Here is a 21051-nt window from a genome sequence, read left to right as displayed (position 1 = left end):
GCATTTGTATGAAGGAAACGGACTCGGTTCCGTGACAGGGACACATAGGAGAAACCGCTTTGTGGAGGGAAGTCAGTGAAAACCTTTCTGAAGAATCGTGGCTTCACTGAAAGCTTACGAACAAGAAGAAGGGACAGAAAGAATGCTCCAAGAAAAACAACAGCAACCACGAAGGCCGTGAGGCTGGAACTTGGCTTGTTGGAGACGTTGGAAAAAAACCCAAAAACTCAATGATGATGAACTACAGCAAGTCAAAGGGACATGATGCTGCCGGTGACGGGCGTCTCGGCGGTGCCTGAAATGAGCGGGATACGACACGGGTGCTAGACTGGCCGGTTACGTGGATGAATCAGGCATCAGTGTGCAGAAGAACAGCTGGGTAGAGGTCCGGGCCACGGTGGCACCGATGGGGTTCTGGGAGCTCCGGCCCCAAAACTGAAAGATACGTTAGAAGCACCAGAGACCTGCTCGGGCTGCAGAGATCCCGTCTCCTGGGATCTGGTGGGGGCGCTACAGCCCAGGTGCAGCAGAAACATCCCTGTGAAATCCTTCCAGAGAGATGCTGTTGTTGTTTGCTTGTTGTTCATATTTTACCTGTGCGTTAGTTCCTTCAGACGCTGCACAGGGAGCCTAACCAGCTGGACTCCTACCAGACACTTCTTTGATTATAAGTGCAGCTCTCAGCTCTACCAAAAACTCTGCTGTGGCATAAAAAGAAAAAAAGTAACGGCTACATTTATTTGAGAGTTATGATCATTTGCGTCAAAATCAATACCAAATGGTTAGTTATATATGGAAACCCAGTTTTTAAAAACTTCTCTCTTTTTTAAATGTTTTTACTTTTATTTTTGAGAGAGTGCAAGCAGGGGAGGGGGAGAGAGAGACAGAGAGAGAGACAGAAGAGAGAGGGACGGACAGAGGATCTGAAGCGGGCTCTGTTGGAGCCAGATGTGGGGCTCGAACTCATGAACTGTGAGATCATGACCTGGGCCAAAGTCAGACGCTCGACCGACTGAGCCACCCAGGTGCCCACATTTTTCTTTTTTTTTTTTAATATGATTATTCTAACTAGGTTCACACCTAGAAAGGAACAGCTATAGGTAAGATTTACAAAAGATAGGCTCTTTATCCAGAATCCAAAATTCTAGAAAAGTCAAGAAGTGTGAGAGGTATTAATTATGTTAGGCACCCTGAAACACTGTAATAGCCTCACTTCGGAAGTGACTCCTGAAGAAAGAAACCACACGTGGTTCCAATAGATGTCTTATATTTTAATTCTCTGAATGCTGCCAATCCCTGCATAGACTATGTAGGCAACGAACCTATTTTCAGAGGCAGAGAAGCTGCCTCTCGCTGTTTGCTCTACCTTTCTTCTCCTACGTACCCCCATTCCCCTGCTATTAGGCCTCTGGTCCCACTGCGTCTTGAGACACAATTTGCAAAACGAACACTACACGGAAACAAATCAACACAGTTAACAAATCAACACAGTTAACTCTGGCTTTCTTTTAAGCCTTTATCCTCTGGCCTCGGATACACCAGTCACAAGTGACCCCTGTTACCTCATTCAGCCCCCACTTCGGGCCCCACTCCTTGGCACTGGCTGCCATTTTTCTCTCCCCAGGACTCTCCTGGCAGCCTCTGGGCCCTTTCAAGGGCAGAGCAAGGTTGCAGAGGGGTAGAAAATATGGAGGGTGCACTGAGGATTGGGACCAGGCACTATGAGAAGCTCTCAAGGGACTGTATGTACACCAAGGAGATTGTTCCCAAGACTGTTGGAATCTCCAGGCAAGCAGAGTAAGGGCTCAAGTCAGGGGGAAAACGACAGGTCAGTCCTTGACAAATGTTTGTCAAATGATTAATCCCTTATTACCATACTTTACTAGTTTCAAGATGTACATATTTTTGGTATTGGGTCCTTGAGGTCGATAGGGCTTATATCATTATTATTCAGTTGTAAAAATAAGGAAACGGACTCTCAGAGACACTTGGTGGTGTGCCCAATGTCACTCATACAATTAAAACCCATACCAGCTTTTTTAAAGAAAAATCAATTCTATTTTAAATAATTTTTAAAAATAAAGATTATTTAACTTTGAGAGAGAGAGAGAGAGTGTGTGTGAGCAGGGGAGGGGCAGAGAAAGGGAGGGAGAGGGAGACACTGAATCTGAAGCAGGCTCCAGGCTCCAAGCTGTCAGCAAGGAGCCCGACAAGCGGCTTGACCCAGGAACTGTGAGATCAAGACCTGAGCTGAAGTCGGACGCTTAACTGACTGAGCCAATCAGGCCCCCCTTCATCAATTCTATTTTAATACTAACCAAGAACTCATTGAGCTATCAGCCACTTGCTGGTATTGATAAATATCAAGGGTTTTCAAAACGTTAACCAGAATACTCAGAGTTTGATGTCTAGAAAGACTTATTTGTGCTAGAAATAAAACTCTGTCATACTATTTCATTCTAATGCCTTTGGCCAAACACATAGATAAGGGCCGTTGTCAGAGTTAGCAGACTAAACAGATATTTTAGGATAGATATGATTAATACAAAGCCCTCAACTGCCAGAGAGCAGCATAAGGATATTTTTTTTAAGAAAAATTAAGCTGGAAATCTAAGCTCAGACTCTCAAACCAGAGGCCAATGAATGAGAAACGTCAAAAAGTTCTTAATCCCTGGGGCACTACATTCTCTGCTTTTCCCTTCTATTAGTTTCAGATGTCTTTGCAGGTCATTTTACTTTGGTGCGTACCTTACACTAAATCAACCCAGATCAGCCCAGGGTGAAGAAAAGAAATGCTTACACACTTAGTTTATACCATAAAATTCTTGAGCTAACAACAGCTGAGAAGAGTCATATCCTTCACAAAGATTTTTCCAAGGACGTAAAAATACAGATTTCATATAGAATCATACATTTTTAAATTCTAATTTGAAAGCTTCAGATTAACTAGAATTAAAATTAAAAAAATTGTTTATGTTTATTTTTGAAGGATGAGAGAGATAGAGCACAGCAGGGGAAGGGCAGAGAGAGAGAGAGAGAGAGGGAGACACGGAATCTGAAGCAGGCTCCAGGCTCTGTGCCGACAGCTCAGACGCGGGGCTCCCCTAACCCACAGACCATGAGATTATGACCTGAGCTGAAGTCAGACGCGTAACTGACTGAGACACCCAGGCACCCCTAGAATTAAAATTTAAGCTGTATTATTGTTTAGGAACCATATTCCCCTTAAAAAAATTATAAGAAGCTTTTTATCTTTCATTTTTCTTGTACGGAACAGATCACATTTATCTGCTACTGAATAAAACACTTCATGAAGAAGAAAAATGACCTTCTTAAAATATTACTATAATTTATAATTTTACTCAAGATGATGCATGTTTGACAGTGAAAATATGTCCCCATATACCATTCATAGATTTTATGGATTCAAAATTATATATTCATTCATTTTCTCAGAAGATGAGAAAATCCAATATCCTAATAATTTCAAATTCTGCTAAATACTATACGTAAAACATTCTCCCTTAAAAACCACTATGAAATGGGGCACCTGGGTGGCTCCGTCGGTTAAGCGTCTGACTTTGGCTCAGGTCATGATCTCACGGCTTGCGAGTTTGAGCCCCGCATCGGGCTCTGTGCTGACAGCTCAGAGCCTGGAGTCTGCTTCAGATTCTGTGTCTCCCTCTCTCTCCATGCCCCTCCCCTGCTCATGCTCTCTGTCCTTCAAAATAAATCAACATTAAAAAAAAAAAAAAAAAACACCATGCAATGCTATGAAGAAATGGTTCCTTTCAGTACTACTTAAAACACAGTTCTGCAACGAAAACCATGTAGCCTCTTGTCCTTCATATAACAATGAAGTATATATTATTGGAAAAGCACAAGTCTCATTAAGAGAAGCTCTTCCAAAGCAACAAACAGACAGTAAAACAAAGTGTCTACAAGTTCTCATAAATGGAACTCCTGGAATGCTTTTAACCCATGTACTTGCTTATCACCCTACTATTCTGGCTACTCTTCTCCCTCATCATTTATCAATCGTACTGTTCTCTACTTCAGTACACATGCATGATAACGTTAGTCACTGACCAAATTCCATAACCTAAGAGCATTCATACAGTGGTGACATGTGCTATCTTCAGAGCCCCGTGCGATAAAGCAGTTATGTTCTCTGGTGGTGTAAGAATTACCAACACCAGACGCCATGTTTTTCCCTGCTTCGCAGAGGAGCCCGGTAATGAGGCGTGCTATGTAAAAGTCATCTCAATTCATGCAATCTGAAAGAAAACACGAATACCAAATAAGGAGACGTTATCCTTTCTGAGGGTAAGAATGTAGTATAAGGAGACTGACTTGGGCTAAAATGCACTTTTAGGCAGCATACGCGTTTGGTGAATAAGGCCAATGTAGCTCGTTCAGCTCAGGCATTGCCATGAACGCACAGAAAAACACAGACCTGTAGAAATATCATCTGTCAAGAGCTCTGCAAGCTAGTCAAACGTCCTTATTAGGAAAAACTGAACTGGCCTTAAGAAAGCACCAAGAGGATACAGGATTTGAAATTCTGCATGTCTGTATTTGTATTTTAAGTGTCACAATTACTTTTCCTAGGTTTGCACAAACTGTCAGCATTCTGACTTACTGAATTGAGGAACTAATCAGGAAAATGCTCTGAATAGACTCTACAACTTTGAAAGAAATGCAAGCACGGAATTCTTAAATGATGTTAAAAAGTTTCCTAATTCCGTAATTAAGAACTTGATTTAATTCATTGTGTTGGCCTATTATTTTGTTTCCTTTGTTCCGAATTAAGGGCAGAGAGGAAATGATGCAGATATACTGGGTTGGAAATGATTTCTCTCAGCTGGCACAAACCAGCTGGTTTCTCATGGGAAAATAAAAAAGGTAGGAAACGGGGAACATTGGAATAGCACGTGTTCCCAACAAGATTTTGAAAGACACTGCGTTTTCCGTGTAGCAAGTGTCTCCAGGTTCATCATTTCACCCAGTTGAAAAACAGGGGTAGAAGGATTTAAGGATCACCAGGGGTGCCTGGGTGGCTCAGTGGGTTAAACATCTGACTCTTGATCTCTGCTCAGGTCATGATCTCACTGTCCGTGCGTTCAAGCCTGGCATCAGGTTCCTCACCGGCAGTGCGGGGCCTGCTTGGGATTCTCTCCTTCTCTCTGCTCCTCTCCCCTCTCTCTCTTAAAATAAATAAATAAACTTAAAAAAAAAAAAGAGGCAACAAGCACCAGAATCAGAGAAAGATCTCTTAGCCCCCCATTCCCTAACGGGGCTTCTTCCCTGTTCTACGTAACTTATTTTATCCCAGGATGGTCTTGCAATCTTCAATCCACCAGGGTGATGGGATATAGAATGTACTGGGTCCAAAGCCTAAAAGTGCAAAACAAACATATCACAACAAAACAAAACAACACCCCCCAAAGTAAACACACTACCACCAACAACAAAACCTTAGTGCAATCTGGTTATAAATGTGGATTCCAGCAAGGAAAAAAACTGTTTTAAAATGGTATCGACGAAAAAAATAAATAAATTTTAAAAAGAAAAAAAAGAAGAAAAATGGGATAAACATAGTCTTTACGAAAATATCTTTACTTGGCTTTTACATACATTCCCTGTGGGAATGAGTCTGCTCTTGTTTTTTTGAAAAGGAGCTGGGACATAAAGATAAGGAAAAAACAGCTCATTTCTTATTTCTAATGGACCATCCTGGGAGATTAAAAAAAAAACAACAACAAAACAAAACATCAAAAAAAAAAAAAAACCATTTGAATGAAAGTGGTCCATTTAGAGAGGGTTAAAGTGATTTTTTTTGCCCCCAAAGTTTATTTATTTATTTATTTTGGGGGAGAGACAGAGAGATAGCCTGAGTGGGGAAGGGACAGAGAGAGAGGAAGAGAGAATCCCAAGTAGGCTTCCTACTGTCAGCACAGAGTCAGATGCAGGGCTCAAACTCATGAACCGTGAGGTCATGATCTGAGCTGAAACCAAGAGTCGGATGCTTAACCGACTGAGCCGCCCAGGCGCCCCCAGGGGGTTAAAAGGATGTTTAAAGCATGAGTTAATTTTGAGACCATGGGGGCAGCCAGCCTGTTGGGTGATTTTCATGAACTCTACGAGAGGACCATGCAGCTGGTCTGCAGAAGGTCTAGGGTGTCTGGCTGACTCCTGGCGGGATTAGGTGGGTGGTTTCTCCTGCTTCTGTCACTGGCGCCCGGGGGCTCCCTAGACGTGAGACATCCCTGGCTGTGCTCAGATTCTTCCTCACTAGAGAAAATCCTGTGTCTACTGCACAGGGTTGCTGTGAGAATTAAATAAGATAATACATACGAGGCATTTGGCCTCATTCAACATACAGGCTTACTATAAAGATCTTTTTTTTTTTAATTGCGTTTCAAAACTCGTGGTAAAACAGACACAACAAAAAAGTTACCATCTCAGCGATTCTGAAGTGCGCAGTTCAGTGGCATTAAGTAGGTTCACACTGTTGTGCCCCCACCACCATTAATCCATCTCTAGAACTTCCATCATCCCAGACTGAAACCCTGTTCCCATTAGACACACCTCCCCATTTCCTTCCCCTGCCCCCCGCCCCCCGCCAGCTCCTGCAACCACCGTTCTCCCTTCTGTCTCTATGAGTTGGTCTGTTCCAAGTATCTCATCTAAATGGAACATCCAGCATTTGCCATCTTGTGGCCGCCTCGTTTCACTTAGCACAATGCCTTCACTTTTCCTGGCATTAAATCAGTCCCAGAGGAGGCAGGCATTCTCACTCAGCTCTAGAAATTACACAAATACATACTTTCTCAGCCCAAAAGCAGATACCGCATCAGCAACGGGGACCCTTTATTATCCACACAAACTGTCTTTTATTAGCTGGAGTAGTTTTATTAATCTGGAGCTCAGGAACAACTGTTCTTTTGGGCTCTCTTGAAACAAGTAACTTTCAACGTCTCCACCAACTAGATGTTCCGGCTACAACATCATGTCTCTCAACGGTGAGACAGAAGCAGTCAAGTGACATTCTCACGGGGTCCCTGAGTCCCACAGCAACTTCTACAACAGTCTTTGAATTCCTACCACTCATAGGAAAGACAAAAGAGAAGACAGGTTGGAGGTCTCTTTAAAATATAAACCTTTTGGGGGCACCTGGGTGGCTCAGATGATTAAGTGTCTGACTTCGACTCAGGTCATGATCTCACAGTTCAAGCCCCACATCAGGCTCGCTGCTGTCAGTGCAAAGATCCTCTGTCTTCCTCTCCCCTCGTGTGTACATTCTCTCTCTCTCAAAAATAAACATTAAGAAATACATACATAGGGGCGCCTGGGTGGCTCAGTTGGTTAAGCGTCTGACATCAGCCCCGATCATGATCTGACAGTTTGTGAGTCTGGGCCCCACGTCGGGCTCTGTGCTTATAGTTCAGAGCCTGGAGTCTGCTTCAGATTCTGTGTCTCCCTCTCTGTCTCTGCCCCTTCTCTGCTCATGCTCTGTCTCTCTCTCTCTCTCTCTCTCAAAAATAAAAACATTAAACATTTATTTTTTATTTAAAAATTTTGTTTTTTTAACGTTTATTTATTTTCGAGACAGAGAGAGACAGAGCGTGAACAGGGGAGGGGCAGAGAGAGAGGGAGACACAGAATCCGAAACAGGCTCCAGGCTCTGAGCTGTCAGCATAGAGCCTGACGCGGGGCTCGAACTCACAGACCGTGAGATCATGACCTGAGCCGAAGTCAGACGCTTAACCGGCTGAGCCACCCAGGCGCCCCTAAACATTTTTTTAAAAAATACATATAATAACTTTGAAAAATATTTTGTTTTGTTTTTGTTGTTTAAAATTTATTTTTGAGAGAGAGAAAGGGAGGGAGAGGGCATGAGCGTGTAAACTGGAGGGGAGAGGCAGACAGCAAGAATCCCAAGCAGGTTCCACACTATCAGTGCAGGGCCGAACATGGGGGCTGATCCCATGAACAATGAGATCATGACCTGAGCCAAAATTAAGAGTCTGACACTTAAGTGACTGAGCCACCCAGGTGTCCCAATATAAACTTTTTTGAAAAATATTTTTTGGGGGAGAGTGCAAGAAGGGGAGGGGCAGAAAGAAAAAGACACAGAATCTGAAGCAGGCTCCAGGTTCCAAGCTGACAGCATAGAGCCCGACGTGGAGCTCGAACTCACGAACTGTGAGATCGTGTTATGACCTGAGCCGAAGAGGGACACTCAACCGACTGAGCCACCCAGGCGCCCTTCCCCCTCCCCACCCCCAATATAGACTTCTATTAAGCCCCATAACGAACTTGGATCTCCACAGAGGAAAACATGTTAACTCAATCATATTAAAGAGACTGTTCACAAACCTATTCTTTAACCGCTGTTGAACTGAATTCCACAACTTCTGCACTTGCAACCAATCTTTAACCCTGAGAATTCTCTCAATATTTATTGTCTATAATAGAGACATTTGTGGTTCTTGATGTCACTGTATTTGCACAGATGCATACCTATTTTTTTTATCTTGTTAACATTATCTGAATAAATGGTAACACTGTCAACCATAGAGATCTCACTTAATTTCACCTGGGTAGTACTCAACACATATCACGTGGAGGCGATTAATATTTTTGGCAATATCGTGAAGGTACTTCCCTTTCACATTGTTATATCCGAGTGCATGCACAGAGTTTTGTGTTTAAAAAAAAAACACCCAAACATCACATTAGCATTAACTATTCACAGTCTACCTTGAAAACCCGCTGTAAAAGCCATGGAAACTTAGCCTTGAAATATTTCCAAGCCTGTGTTTTTATTGAACATTAAACCTTATTAAACCAAGTCATGAAAATGGTCATAAACCTGGACCCAGCAGGGGGGAATCTCAGGCTCTTCAGGTTTCACGATGCAGAAATACCTGTGCTGATGCCAAGACAAGAGAGGTCCAAAAGAAAAGAAGGAAAGAAAAATGGAAAGGAAAAAAAAAAAAAGAAAAAACTGGGGAAAAATAATGTGAGGTTAGATGACTTGATTTTATACGTATTAGTATTGAAGGTACGTTCTTCAAGCAATCATCAGGGCTTCAAAGGAAAGACAAAACTAGAAATAGCTATTCTGAGATGCTGAGATTCTGAGAAGTATTTTGTATCACCCCTAAGGGCCTTTACAACCTCCCATATGGAGGAATCCAGAGATAAAAATTACTACTTTCATTTTAGGTGATTAAACAAACCTAGACATGTTAATTGACTTGCTTCCAAATGAAGACGCAAGAATTCGAACCAAGAAAAAAATCTCGTTCTTCCCCTTTCCGTGCAGTGGGCTCTGTCCATTTTATCATGTTCCAAATCCTATCATGTTCTCAAATCAAGGCCATTTTCTGTCCTCCATGAGTAAGTAAGAAGATGAGGAGGCCCAGGGTGGTACAAAACAGACTTTGTCAAGAGGGCACCTGTAGCACAGGGTGTGGAACCTTCGGGACTGTGGCAGATCTATTTTATGTGTTGGTAACACAGTTAAGGATCTTATGTATGATCTCAAGGGTCAGATTTTTCTTTTCTGATGCCTGAAATGCCACTAACCCAAATAATTGGTTCTACACTCGGACGAAGGTTTAAAGACAAGTACCGTTTGTAAGCTTAACAAACAACATTACATTCAAGTCAAAATGACCGCAGGTCTCTTACCAAGAAAGAGTACAGAAAAGTTCCAGTTCTCCAACCCTAGGGGAAGAGTTGGGGAGACAGCCCCCCTCCCGCCGGTATGACCACTTAAGGGGGAGCCCCACAGGAAGCTATTAGGGTGTAAGAGCCCTTTCTGAGTTCTAACAGCCCTGAATCAACAACCTGATGACCTACCGGCTCACGCTGCCCTCGACGGTGCAAACTCTATGAACCTAAAGACAAGACAGAACACACGTCTCATGTGAACTACAGCTTGAGCCAAATGTGGTCTTTTTCTTATTTGTGGACAGTCATTAGTTCTCTGCAAAAAGTAAGTGAGATATCTAAACAAAGTCAAAGTTTTTTGTTTGGCTTTCCAAAATCAAGGCTTAAGTTTTGTGACCAGTTTAGTGTCGATTTTAATGCCACTACGTCACACGAGCTACCCTTGAGTGACATAAACGGGGTGCCGCGATATAAATGTGAAGGTCAATTTTAATTTTTAATTTTTACGTAATCTGTACACCCAACGTGGGGCTCGAATTCACAACCCCAAGATTAGGAGTCACAAACTCTACTGACTGAGCCAGCCAGGCACCCTGGAAGATCAGTTTTTAGGAAAGGAAGTATTTCAATGGCAGGGACTAGACGGGGAAAAAAACTAATAGTTCAGTCTGTAATTCTGTTAATATCTAACAAATAAAAGTGACATTAGCCTCTAAACCCAGGAAACCTAATAAAATACGTACACAGAAGTCCAAAGAATATACAAATACTTTATTTAACATTCACCTTTGCTAGTAGTCTACTAAATAGAAATGAAAGCGTTGCTGTGTCATTTTTTTTTTTACATTTTATTTCTTTTTTACGCTTATTTATGTATTTACAGAGAGACTGAGAGAGTATGAGCGGGGAGGGGGCAGAGAGAGAGGGAGAAGAGAGAATCCCAAGCAGGCTCTGCACCATCAGCACAGAGCCTGACGCAGGGCTCGGACTCATGAAACCACGAGCTCATGACCGGAGCTAAGATCTAGAGTCAGACGCAACTGAGCCACCCAGGCACCCCTAATTTTTTTTTTATATTTTAAAGTAACTAGACATTAACATTAACATGGGGTGTATCGTTATAAAATTAGTATATTATCAATATTATGTTGGCACTGGCAACTGGTGCAACAATTTTGAAAAGAGATATGGAAAGCAGAGCCAAAGACATAAAAACACTCAACTCCACTCACTGTGCAAATAGCTCCCCATCTGAGACTTTACCTCAAGGAAGTGATTTAGTAGAGCCAAAAACCATATGCTCAAAATTGCTATTACAGATTTCTTTACCTATAAAAACAAGATTGTAAAATCAACGAAAATGCCAACAATAAATGACCATTTTATTTCGACACACCACGGTAAGTTTGCACAATGCTATACTGTGCCATGATTTAAAAGTGATCTCAAAACACAACCGAGGGAAAAAGGCAGCACCTAGGAATAGTCTGTATACTATAGTTACAACCATAAAAATATGTAAGCTTATAAAAAGGACTGGGACGTAATTTGCCAGAACGAACATATCTGGCCCAAAGAGATGCGACTGTAGTGTTCCTACACACACGTTTCCTGTGATATTTCTTATATTTTTAATATCAATCACTTCTAATGAATTAGTGGGATGTGTAAGGCTCTCTTTCAAGCTTTTTTTCAATTTTAACAGTAGAGATAATTTGGCAACTCTCTGTCAGGATGGTGCAAAATTAGCTTTTCTATGAACTCGCTGTTTTATGGGGCGAGGTGAGATCACACGTTCTGACATCTCCGGGTCCTAAAGCCAGCATCTCTGCGGTCATCCTTCAAATCATCCTCATGTACGTATACTAGCCACCAGGACTTTGTAACATTTTGTTTCCACTGAAATACAGGTTATACCTGAAAAACGATGCAGGAACCTATAACCTTAGATCATTATTTGTTTTGTAATATATGGGAATTGAAGGACAGCAGATATGGCACCCCAAAATATGCCACTTTGCAATAATGATTATTTTGAAGTCACTTAAGAGACAGCTGGTATAAGAAGAACACTCTGACCCTCCTTTGCCTCCCAGAAAGCAGGAAATAAATCTCTCATGGGACGATACCCTCGGTGTATCAGTACACCAGAGACAGCGATCAAGGCCAAGTAGGTTGTATAAACAAAGCTTGTCACCTCTTCCCTAATCTGCCCCTAGCCCAAACCTCTCTGGGTCATCATTTTTTCACGAATTCATTGTTTCTTGGTCTAAAAGGCATAAAAGTTTTCAGCTTTGTCACTTCTTTGAGTCTCATATTTTTATGGGCTCTCATATGTATGAAATTAAATTTGCTTTTCTCCTGTTCATCTGTCTTATCTCGATGTGATTGTTACACCAGCCAAAGAACCTAGAAGGGAAAAAGGGAAATGTTTTCCTCCCCTACAGTTTGGGTGCCCAATGTGGGGTTCTCTCCTGGCTGACCGCCTGTTTGTTCCAGGGCTACGGCCGCTGCAAGATCCTGGGACCCCTGGCAAGAGCCAGCAGAAGGTAAGGATGCCTAACCCATCGGTCTCCTGGATCGCTGCCTGCAGGATCTGTTGAGATCAATAGCAGTGAGAGTCTCTCTTTTTCTAAATTTAGATTAGCAGCAGAAAATGAAAGGTTTCTAATCCCCTGTGATAATGAAGGTCTTTGCTTTCTTAGGCTAACTCTGAGAGTGAACTTTCTTGGTCTTGTAAGGGCTGCACCTTTTGTACTCTTTTGGGACACCTGTCGTACCCATGGTTAAGCCATTAAAAAGCTTATCGGTTTGAGTTGCTATTGAGATTACAAGATCCTACCGATCAATGGCCACATGAAGGATATGTGAATTGGAAAAAAGTCTATATTTGGGGAAAAGTTTTTAGAGAGTTCTCATCCTAAACAACTGTCTTATGGTATTACCTAGATTATTTCTAAATAAAACAGAATAATGAAACATTAATTACTGAACCTAAGTTTTACCTAATTTCGGCTTCTTATTATAGAAGAACTAAAGATATTTGGGTCTGTTAGTAAACATGTCTCGTACCACATTAGAAAATTAAACTATTAGGAAGCCTATGTTTCTAAGAATTATAAAATGTATTCATACATTTGCCAATCTAAAGAATGCTGGTACAACATATAGCTCACAATTGCTTACTTCTTAGTTTTTACTAGAAATTACGGTTTCTCAGAGTTAAGAATGAATTGTAATTAGAAAGTGTAATTAAACTAGTAGAAATAATAAAGGAAACACATCTGTATGCAAGAAAAGTGAGATAGGTTTCGGGGCAAGAAAAAGCATCAGGGATGGAGATGCATTTTTGTTAGGAGAAAAGATAATAATTTTGTACTAAAATACAACTGGTTATTTCAGAATAAGAAAAAGGGAAACCAGGACAAACTGAATGGAAATAGGAAGTTGGGAAGAGAGACCGAAAAAAAGAGAGAGGGAATTTTTTCTTGTGTAACCAAGTTGGCTAAAGTTGAGTCACTAACATAAAGGTTTTAAAAATAAGCTTTAATAGTGTGCTTACATAAAACTAAATCTTAATTTTCTTTCATCTGCAAGAGAGATAAAGTTTTGTTCAACTATTGGTCTGCTCCTGATAATAAGAGATTTGCAAAAATTTTTATTTACCTTTTAAGTAATCTTCCTAGAAAGCAAAGATTTTGTGTCTTACCAAAATAATTTCCTGATCTCCATTTTGTTTTAATCAAAGGATTACTTAGGAAAACTGAATCTTCTCAATATTAAATGAGCTAAGTTTTGCTCACAACTTTGTAACCTTCTATACTTGTTTTTATAATCTTTTATTGTCACTTTGGTTAAATAGCTAATTAAGTCTTAAATTTCATAATGATCACAATCCTATTTAGTCAAGTCCCCAAAACCTTTTAATATTAAAAAAAAAAAATTAATGCTTATTATTTTTGAGAGAAAGAGAGAGGGTGAGAGAGAGAGAGCATGAGTGGGGAAAGGGCAGGAAAAGGGGGACAGAGGATCTAAAGTGGGCTCCAGACTGACAGCATAGAACCCAAAGCAGGGCTCGAACTCAAAAACCATGAGATCATGACCTAAGCTGACGTCAGACACTCAACCAACTAAGCCACCCAGGTGCACCCCCCAAAACCTTTCAGTATTTTTGAACAAGCTTCCCCAAATCAAATTCTGAATGAAGTCTTTTTGACTTCAGACTAAGTTTGGGATTTTCTAGAGGGTCCCTAGAATATCTCAAAAGATTTATTTCACCACCCCTTATAAAAAGAGAGATGTTATACTAATTAGGCTTATTTGATACGTTAAATCATCAAATAAGAGGTGATGGGAAGCACTCTCAAATAAAAAGTGATGCTGGGGCGCCAGGGTGGCTCAGTCAAAAGTCCAACTCTTGATTTCGGCTCAGGTCATGATCTCGCAGTTCATGAGATTGAGCCCTGCATCAGCTCTAGGATGACAGCATGGAGACTGCCTGGGATTCTCTCTCTCCGTCTCTCTCTGCCCCTCCCCTGCTTTCATGTGCGCTCTCTCTCTCTCTCTCTCTCTCTCTCTCTCTGTCTCAAAATAAATAAACGTTAAAAACAAGGGGGCACCTGAGTGGCTCAGGTCATGATCTCACGGTTCGGGAGTTCGAGCCCCGCATCAGGCTCCATGCTGACAGCTCGGAGCCTGGAGCCTGCTTCGGATTCTGTGTCTCCATCTCTCTCTGCCCCTTCCTGACTTGTGCTCGTCTCTCTGTCTCTCTCAAAAATAAATAAACATTGAAAAAAGTTAAAAAAATAAGAAGTGATGCTAAACTTCCTTTACAATATATATATATATGGAAATTATTAATATAAGTGTTCCAGAAATTATATGAAATTCCTAAAACTCTGATGTGTCCTGGTATAATGCCATCAGTCACAATTCTAGTTATTATTTTAAAATGCATATTACAGAAACAACCAAATTCCCTTGTCAACTGCATTATAATGAATTCTCATCAGATCTTTAACCATGGCCATTTTTAACTCTTTTGTCATTTACAGAAGCTACTGCTTTACTCTGATGCTTTTGCAAATATGTTTTATCTTCAGAGACTTTCACGGAACGGACTCTGACCAGTACTCTAGAATACAGCTTTCTATTAACTTTAAGATCATATCACTGACCTGGGTAAAAATTTCCAGAACTAATGGAAAAACTGGATTCAAGCAGAACAAGAATTAATTACATGGGGCTGAACAAACCGATGAGGATGATTACAATTTTCATGACTTTTTGTTTAAAATACTGCTGGTTCTTTAATGTTTTATTTCTCCAGATTTAAGGAAAACCTTTTCTTTCTACCCCCTCCTTCATCTTCTTATGACCTACAGCAATTTTAAAGAGTTCCCATGAACAAAGAGAAAACAATTACTGTTTCGACCCACCCGATCTCCCCAGAATTTGAAAACTCTTAGTGATTATTCTTATTTTTGTGGCAATATAGTTATTTGCATAAGTTTAATAAGAATCTTTTCTCCTTGTAAGAGGACACAATTGGAATATTACCAAGGCCTTGACTAGAATGCCATATTTTAAAACAACGTGCGTAAAATCAAATATGACCAGACGGCTTTAAGAAACTAAAAGCTATTGACTGAATGCAGCCAATCATGGCTGTTGGAAAAAGAGCTTGGTACCTTGCTTATGGGTTCCAGACAGCCTTACCAAGTGAATTAGGAAGGCCACTTTCTGGCAGGCTCAGGAACCTGTGGATATTTGGGGAACCTCAAGAAGGGAGGAATTAACCCAAATTTATAGGTATTACAGGCAGACTTGATGGTAAGTCCTTGGTTTGGGTTCCTAGCCTCAAGAGGTCTTTTAAGAGTTCAATCTAAAATTCCTTGTAAAAAGTTTCAGCAAAGCAAACTTTGAAAAGTCTGTACGGTCAATTGCTATTTTTACAGCACTTATACAAATAACCAAGCCAAGTTTAATGGGACTAGACTTATTTTGCAAACAAATTAGTCTTACTTTGATTGTTTCTGAGAGAAATAGGGTAACTATACAGAGAAAAATTTTGTGTCAATGGAAAACTGTAATAAACCCTTCTGGGTATCAGATTCCAGTCCCGTTACTTGTTTTTGAGGTTATGTTTTCTACCTGTAAACTAACCAGATCCTGAATTCTTCTAGTTTTCTCCACTGTCTGGCTATAACGTTCCAAAATAACCGATTTCCAATTTTCCAAAATGTCCAATTTTCTCCCACACTTCTGACTTGGAATCATTGTTCTTTTTCCAAAGCCATGCAAACTATAACTGGACAACTTGATATAAACTTCAGAGACATCACCACAACAGCTCATGTCCGGAAAATCTTCATGCCTGCTGTTGTGGCCACTCAGGAAGATGACCAGAGACACTCAAACTGCAAACCAGGAAATCTGTCAGATTGCTACTCCCTGTCCTTATTCTATCTGAAAATGCTTTGAGTCCAATCTAGGAATCTTGACCAATGACCCACAGAACTCTGACTGGGTTTATAATTAGCTCTAATCATTAACCCTTCATTTTATTTTGTTTCCATAGAAATGCCTCTTACTGAAGACTCAACTGTGAAACCATCAACAAAATGAAACACAACCTACTGAACAGAGAGATATTGGCAAATGATATATCTGAGAAGGGGTTCATAACCAAAATATTTTTAAAAAACCATATAGTTCACCACCAAAAACACCCAAACAATCTGATTTAAATTTTTTTTTTAACGTTTATTTATTTTTGAGACAGAGAGAGACAGAGCATGAACAGGGGGGGGGTCAGAGAGAGAGGGAGACACAGAATCTGAAACAGGCTCCAGGCTCTGAGCTGTCAGCACAGAGCCCGACGTGGGGCTCAAACCCACGGACCGCGAGATCATGACCTGAGCCGAAGTCGGACGCTCAACCGACTGAGCCACCCAGGCGCCCCCAAACAATCTGATTTAAAAATGGCAGAGGATGGGGCACCTGGGTGGCTCAGTCGATAAGGCATCTGACCTCGGCTCAGATCATGATCTCACCGTTCATGGGTTCAAGCCCCGCGTCGGGCTCTGTGCTGACAGTTCAGAGCCTGGAGCCTGCTTTGGATTCTGTGTCTCCCTCTCTCTGCCCCTCCCCCATTCACACTCTGTCTCTCTCTCTCAAAAATAAATAAAAATAAAAATAAAAATAAAAATGGGCAGAGGACCTGAATATGTATTTTTCCTAAGCAGACATACAAATAGTCAATGGACACATGGAAACAGGCTCAACATCGCTATCATCAGGTAAATGCAAATTAAAATCACGATGAGGTATCACCTCCACCTGTCAGTATGGCTAGTAGTAAAAAGACAAGAAATAACAAGTGTTGGTGAGGACGTGGACAAAAGAAGACCCTCATGCACTGCTGGTGGGAATGTAAACTGGTATAGCCACTATGGAGAACACTATGGAGGTACCTCAAAAAATTACAAATAGAAATGCCATACAATCCTGCAATTTTACTTCTCAGTATGATTTAGTCAAAGAAAATGAAAACACTAATTTAAAAAGATATATCCCCTGTGTTCATGGCAATATTATTTACAATAGCCAAGATCTGGAAATCATCTAGGTGTCCATCAATAGATGAATGAATAAAGACATGGTATATATGTATGTGTGTGTGTGTGTGTGTGTGTGTGTGTGTGTGTACACACATACATATGAACACACTCATTTAAAAAAGCCATAATAAATGAAATCTTGCTGTTAGCAACAACACGGACGGACCTAGAGGGTATTATGCAGCGTGAAATAAGTCAGACAGAAAAAGACAAATACCACATGCTTTCACTCATGTGTGGAATCTGAAAAACAAAACATATACACAAACAAAACCAGAAACAGATTCATGGATACAGAGAAGAAACTGGTGGTTGCTAAAGGAGAGAGGGGAAGGGCAATGGTCAAAATGGGTGGTATAACACCAGTTGGTATTACCAAATGGTATAACTTCCAGTTACAAAAAAAATAAAGCATGGGGATGTCATGTACAACATAGGGCACAGGGTCAATTATATCATAACGACTTTGTATGGTGACAGACGGTAACCAGACTTATTGGGGCAAGCATTTCATAGTGTGCATAGATAGATGTCAAATCACCAGGTTGTATACCTGAAACTAAATAATATTTATGTCATCTATACTTCGATTAAAATTTAACTGACTTATTTTCAAGGCTAAGAGACTAATTCAATAAAATCCTGGAACGATCTACCAACTCAACTTCTGAATTGTGAAACCTCTTGGAAATTTCAAAGGCAGGCCTGGAGAGCAGAATATGCCACTCCAAGATATGCCATTTGGGCATATTTATTATTTTGAATTAAAGTTACTCAAGAAACAGCTGGTACACGAAGGATACTCCGACCCTCCTTTGTCCCCCTGAGGGCAGAAAATAAATCTCCTATTTGAAGGCACCCTCTCCGTGCCAGGAGAATAGAAAGCCTCCTTACCACCAAAGATAGGGAATTCAAGGCCAAAAATTCTGTGTGAACAAACCTTGTAATTTCTTCACTAATTTGCTACTTCAAGCCCAAACCCCTGTTCTGTCAATTCTTCACAAGTTTATTGTTTCTTTTTCTAAAAGGCATAAAAGCTGCCTGCTTTGGTCATTTACATGAGCCTCAGATTTTTATGGGTTCCCGTAGGCACAAACTTAAATTTGTTTTTTTCCTGTTCATCTGTTTCAAGTCAATTTCATGATGAGACCAGCCAAAGAACCCAGAAGGGAAGAAAGAGAAAGTCTCCTTCCCCTCAGAATGCACAGGCACACATCAACTTCTTGTTTTTCTCCTTCTAAACGGCTCTAGCAATGCACAGGTAAAAGACACGGAAAGGATAATAATTCAAAAATTCCTAGACTTCTTAGAATACTTAACCTACATCATCTTTTTTGCTCTTTCAGGCTCAGTGACATCCAGGAGCTCTGGCGCTTTTGCATTTGGGAGGTGAGGGCCACGTGGAGAATCTCCTGAAGCTAGAAAATGTGAATGGGTACAAAGACTCAAATATACACATTTAGTTTGTGGAGAGTTTCCACTTGCCCTCTTGAAGCCCTCTGATCCCAGGGCCAGATATCCAGTTAGGAGTCCCACGTCACAGGACTGTTATTTATTTTAATCTCTTTCCTCCCAATATGCAAATAAAAACCTGCTCACAAGTTTCCCTAGCCTCTCCTACGGAGAGGTTTGCGATCTCAGAGCTAAGTTCTTGCATTTTTAGACACTGCAGAAAAGGGACATAGGCATGTGCATCCCCTTAGTAACTAGAGGTACTGTGCTAAGCAGTCTACGTGCTCTGTGATTTTTAAGAAAATTTCTCACAAATACCCGAAACGCAGGTATAATTTTTCTTAATTTTACAATTACCTAAGTTTGCCAATCACACAGTTATGAAGGGAACGGCCTTATATTTAAAGTCAAGTCTGACTGGAGCCGAACACTTGCTCTCAACCACATTCAGAAAAAAAGTGAAATTGTGGGTAACATGCTGCATCAAGAGAAAACCCTGCACAAGTCTGAGAGATCGTTTTGGTTTGAAGGAAGGGAGGAAAGGACACAGAGGGAGTGCACACAATTTCAGTCATAAAGAATATTCAAGTTTGGGGCACCTGGGGGGCTCAGGTGAGCATGTGACTCTCGATTTTGGCTCAGGTCATGATCCCAGGGTTGTGGGATGGAGCCTCACGTTGGGCTCCATGCTGAGTGTGGAGTCTGCTTAAGATTCTCCCTCTCTTTCCCTGTGCCCCTCCCCCACAAGTGTGTGTTTGTGTGCGCACGCACGCACGCGCACGTGTGCTAAAAAATTTTAAAAAAAGAATATTCAAGTTTAAGAAACTTAACAATGCAACAATACCAGAATTCATATACAGACAACAAACATACTAGTCAGATTCACATTTTTTTTTCCTTCGGCAGTGAAAAGGTAACTACCTATACCAAACTTTAGGAACTTATTAATTTCATTTTAATCTAAGATAAGAATTAATTGTATGGTTTATAAATGTGTTTTTGTACATTTGGGATTTGCAGTGGCTTTAAAAAAGTACAGTGATATAAAAACTGAAATCCATACTTGATTAGAACAAAAAAAATAAGGACCATATAGCTTATTCAGCATCCTAAAAAGTTATTCCATAACACATTTACGTACACACATAAATGTATCCGTATACATATGTGTATATAAAGGATCCTATCCATTCATATTATTGTCCCAATTGAAAGAACAGTTTCTGTCATCATTGGGGAATTTTGAGCATGATTGGATGAAGGGGTTAAATGGAAAGAGAATGGTCTTTATAAGGACTTATTTTAAACTTTAACCATTAAGACAAAAGTCCGCGTATTTAGCAGCCTATTCAAACACCGGTATTAGTTAAAACAAGAAGTGATTAGGTCACAGGAAACAAAAATCTAGGATCTGGGGAGACGAAGTAACTTAAACGGATTGAAAAAGGTCCCTGTGCAGAGTCCCCCTAATCCTTCAAGACAGAACTGAAATTAACTGCATGATAAATCATTCAACTATTTTCAAGTCATCTAGACTGACATCCCAATTAAACCACCGTGACGTATTTGTGCCCAATTTCACTGCTGAAAATATTCAAAATGACCGCTGGCATGTATTTGGCAATTTGGGGTACTCCGCCACTCGGGTGGCAGATGATACATTTTCCTAATTCGTCAGGCAATGCCTCTGCAGAAACGACCTTAACAGCTATTTTGTGTGTGATAAGATTCTTAGAAAGCAGGCAAGAGTATGGGGATGATGATTCCAGATGTCCCTCAGGACAAACAGGTACTGACTAATTTCTAAATCAAATGCCAGTGGCATCTGAAAAGCTCAGACACGTGTGTGTGTGACGTATCTACTGCTCAGAAACCCTTGAAAATCAGTGTGCATATCGGCAGCTATGTCAGAGGCAACAGAAGTACAACTGTGGCACACGAAATTGAATGGGGCAAAGCCAAGTGTGCGCCTAGAAAATTTTAGACGTGACCCAATAAAAGGGCATTAAAATCACATAGATTAAGCAACGCGTGTCACAGCTTCCTGACCGTGCTAATACTTTTGTCCCCAGAGCTCCTGGAAGGAAGCAGTAATTACCACACACAGGTGTGTGTTAGCAAGCATTTTCTTTCTTCATTAGATGAATTTAGGGTAGCCTGGAACTGGAAACAAAAGAGACACTTTGGAAAGAATTTCTAGGCAAGCTGTATTTCACTGATTTCAAAGTGACATGTTTGTGTCCTGTTAACACAGATACTTGTAAGCTTATGGTTTTTGTTTTCACAGGCTATC

The 21051-nt window shown here is 40.7% G+C and overlaps 1 protein-coding gene across 4 annotated transcripts in view; it reads right to left on the bottom strand.

Annotated features, from left to right (window-relative positions):
* Positions 1-21051, bottom strand: part of CACNB2 (calcium voltage-gated channel auxiliary subunit beta 2) — a 383493-nt gene that overhangs the window by 171035 nt on the left and 191407 nt on the right. The window lies entirely within an intron of this gene.

The sequence above is a fragment of the Panthera uncia genome, chromosome B4, assembly GCF_023721935.1.
Source record: "Panthera uncia isolate 11264 chromosome B4, Puncia_PCG_1.0, whole genome shotgun sequence".
Classification (NCBI taxonomy): domain Eukaryota; kingdom Metazoa; phylum Chordata; class Mammalia; order Carnivora; family Felidae; genus Panthera; species Panthera uncia.
Note: the sequence above shows the minus strand (reverse complement) of the source record. Positions and strands in the feature narration are given on the sequence as shown.